This window comes from Mastomys coucha, chromosome X (genome assembly GCF_008632895.1).
Source record: "Mastomys coucha isolate ucsf_1 chromosome X, UCSF_Mcou_1, whole genome shotgun sequence".
Classification (NCBI taxonomy): domain Eukaryota; kingdom Metazoa; phylum Chordata; class Mammalia; order Rodentia; family Muridae; genus Mastomys; species Mastomys coucha.
The window spans coordinates 64,965,529-64,969,807 of NC_045030.1; positions in this window are offsets into that span (position 1 = coordinate 64,965,529).

Below are 4,279 nucleotides of genomic sequence, written 5' to 3' on the forward strand. Positions count from 1 at the left end.
ATATATATATATATATATATATATATTCAGTGCAACTTACCATGTTCAGCATACATGTCTAAGAATTTTTGACAAATGCACAGTAGAGATCACCATAATTATAATATGGGCTTGGCTGTCACTTAGAATGCCTTGTAGAGAAAAACTGTTGCTGAACCACTAATGAGTCTATTTTATTTTTTGGCAGAATGTCTTTTAAATAGACTCATAAGGATGTAGCATTTTGAGTTTCTCTATTTCCTGCTGGAAAAGAAAAGAAAGGAAAAGAAAAGAGAAGAAAAGAAAAAAAGAGAAAAGAAAAGAAAAGGTTTTCTCTTGCTGTTCTGAGTCTCTGTAGCTCCTGTTGTAGTACTGAGGAGTGCCGAGCACTGTGGATACAGAAGCTTGCCCCCTCAGTGGCTGGTAATCACTGTGTTGTTTCCACCCTGTTTGCCATGATGCTTCCAGAAACATCAATGTCTAAGAATCTTGTACACTTAAGTTTTAATTTATCTTGTGTAGATACCACCAGATAGAATTCCTGGCTCATCTAATGATTGTTTAGCATATTGAAGAATTGCCAAACTGTTCTAAGTGGCTGCATATTTTTCATTTTCATTAGAAATACATGAAAGTCACAGTTAATCCATGTTGTAGTTTGCCTTTCTGTTTCTAACACACCATGACCACAATCATCTTGGTGCGAAAGGATTTATTTGCCTGTTCCCATGCCATACTGCATCATGAGGGAAGTTAGTGGGGGCAGGGAACATGAAGGTATAGTGTTTACTGGCTCATTCCCTGGCTCCTGTTAAGCTAGCTTTCTTATATCACTCAGATCCATCTGAATAAGGATGGTGGCACCCACAGTGGTCCTTCCTACATCAAACATCATTCAAGACAGTCTCATACACATGGCTGTAGGCCAACTGGATCTGAGAAATTTGGTAATTAAGTTTTCTGAGATGATTCTGGGATGTGCCCTTTTGACATTTGAAGCTAATTAGAATGCTCACTTTTATGATAAATCTTGAATTACTTTATATAAATGTGTGTACATTATGTACAGATATATGAAATTATTAATGTATATTTTTAAAACAGTTGGTATTTTTACTCGGTGTCTTTGCATTATTTGTTGGTATTCTCATAATAGGCAGTTTAACTTTTTTCACTGTTGACAGGATAGGTAGAAGTTGTAATTTTCAGAGGGTGGAAAGAAGAGGAATTCTGTTTAGAGTTTTGTCAATTGACATATTCTTCAGTGACTACACTGCAAGTCAATGCATCTTGTCAGCATTTAATTTCGATTCTACCATTTTTGTTATTTTTGAATGTTGTCTTCTGGTTATGTCTCATATTATCCAAGTGCTTTTTATGCCAAGTAATACTTGATTGGGTAATGTCAAATTTTCTACCTTAAACTAGCTACCACTCAGTGTGTGGCTTTAAAAAATATCTGCCTACAGGTCACAGAAGCAACAGAGAAGCTGGACAGAGTCCTTCATCCATCTACACCCAGGAAGAGTGCCTATTCCACAGCCTTCTGTAGACTTTTCCTGCCAGGGGAAAGCTGGTCTCAAGGAAGTGCTCTGATCCCAGGACCCAGGCAAGATCTCTATTTTCTCTCTAGTGACAGAATCAGCCAGGAGGTACAGGGAACAGAAACAGCAGAGCAGCTGGGATAGGGTCAATTCTGCAACCAGCTGCACCCAGGAGGGACAGCTGATCCACAGCCATCTGTGCATGGGTCTTACCTGAGGAGAGCTGATCACCCAGAAGTGCTAACACAGGTTTACAGACCCACAGGAGAAACAAGTTCCAGCCAGAGACAGCAAGAACATCTAACACCAGAGATTAACAGATGGTAAAAGGCAAACACAAGAAACCAAGACTACATGGCTTCATCAGAACCTAGTACTCCCACCATAGCAAGTCTTGGATACCCCAACACACTGGAAAAGCAAGATGTGGATCTAAAATCATATCTCACGAGGGTGCTAGAGGAATTTAAGAAGGACACAAATAACTCCCTTAAAGAAATACAGGAGAACAAAGGTAAACAGGTAACAGCCCTTAAAGAGGAAACACAAAAATCCCTTAACGAATTCCAGGAGAACACGAGTAAACAAGTAGAATCCATTAGGGAGGAAACACAAAAATCTCTTAAAGAATTACAGGAAAATACAACCAAAGAGGTAAAGGAATTGAACAAAACCATCCAGCATATAAAAATGGAAGTAGAGACAATTAAGAAATCACAAAGAAAGACAACTCTGGAGATAGAAATCCTAGGAAAGAAGTCAGGAGCCATAGATGCAAGCACCATCAACAGAATACAAGAGATAGAAGAGAGAATCTCGGGTGGAGAAGATACCACAGAAAATATTGACACAACAGTCAAAGAAAAGGCAAAATGCAAAAAGATCCTAGCCCAAAACATCCAAGAAATCCAGGACACAATGAGAAGACCAAACCTAAGGATAATATATATTGAAGAGAGTGAAGACTTCCAACTTAGGGGCCAGTAAATATTTTCAACAAAATTATAGAAAAAAACTTCACCAACCTAAACAAAGAGGTGACCATGAATATACAAGAAGCCTACAGAACTTCAAATAGTTATGACCAGAAAAGAAATTCCTCATCAAATAATAATCAAAACAGCAAATGCAAAACAAAGAAAGAATATTAAAAGCAATGAGGGAAAAAGGTCAAGTAATATACAAAGGCAGACCTATCAGAATTACACCAGACTTACTGCTAGAGACTATGAAAGCCAGAAGATCCTCGGCTGATGTCATACAGACCCTAAGAGAACATTAATGCCAACCAAGGCTGCTATACCCAGCAAAACTCTCAATTACCATAGATGGAGAAACCAAATTTATACAATATCTTTCCACAAATCCAGCCCTTCAAAGGATAATAAATGGAAAACTCCAACACATGGAAGGAAACTAAATCCTAGAAAAAGCAATAAAGTAATCTTTCAACAAAATGAAAAGAAGATAGCTACATGAACAGAATTCCACCTCTAACAACAAAAATAATAGGAATCAACAATTAATTTTCCATAATATCTACTAATATCAGTGGAATCAATTCCCCAATAAAAAGACATAGACTAACATACTGGCTACATAAACAGTACCTTACATTTTGTTTCATACAGGAAACCCACCTCAGTGTCAAAGACAGATACTACCTCAGAGTAAAAAGCTGGAAAACAATGTTCCAAGCAAATGGCCCCAAGAAACAAGCTGGAGTAGCCATTCTAATATCAAATAAAATTGATTTTCAACCTAAAGTGATCCAAAAAGATAAGGAGGGACACTTCATACTCATCAAAGGTAAAATTTACCAAGATGAACTCTCAATTCTGAACCTCTATGTTCCAAATGCAAGGTCATCTACATTTATAAAACAAACTTTATTAAAGCTCAAACCACACATTACACCACACACAATAATAGTGGGGGACTTCAATACCCAATTTTCTGCAATGGACAGATCATGGAAACAGAAACTAAATGGAGACATAGTGAAAATAACAGAAGTTATGAAACAAATGGATTAAACAGGTATCTATAGAACATTTTATCCTAAAACAAAAGGATATCACTTCTTCTCAATCACTTCATGGTACCTTCTCCAAAACTGACCATATACTCAGTCACAAAAAAGGCCTCAACAGATACAAGAAGATTGAAATAATCCCTTGCAGCCTATCAGATCACTATGGACTAAGACTGGTCTTCAATAACAACATAAATGATAGAAAGCCAGCATGCACCTTGAAGCTTAACAATACTCTACTCAATGATAACTTGGTCAAGGAAGAAATAAAGAAAGAAATAAAAGACTTTTTAGAATTTAATTAAAATGAAGCCACAACATACCCAAACTTATGGGACACAATGAAAGCAGTCCTAAGAGGAAAACCTACAGCTCTGAGTGCCTCCAACAAGAAACTGGAGAGAGCATACAGTAGCAATTTGACAGCATATCTGAAAGCTCTAGAACAAACAGGCCAATTCACTCAAGAGGAGTAGAAAGCAGGAAATAGTCAAACTCAGGACTGAAATCAACCAAGTGGAAACAAAAAGAGCTATACAAAGAATCAACCAAACCAGGAGCTGGTTCTGTGAGAAAATCAACAAAATAGATAAACCCTTGGTCAGACTTACTAGAGGGCACAGAGACAGTATCCTAATTAACAAAATTAGAAGTGAAAAGGGAGACATAACAACAGAAACTGAGGGAATCCAAAAAATCATGAGATCCTACTACAAAAGCC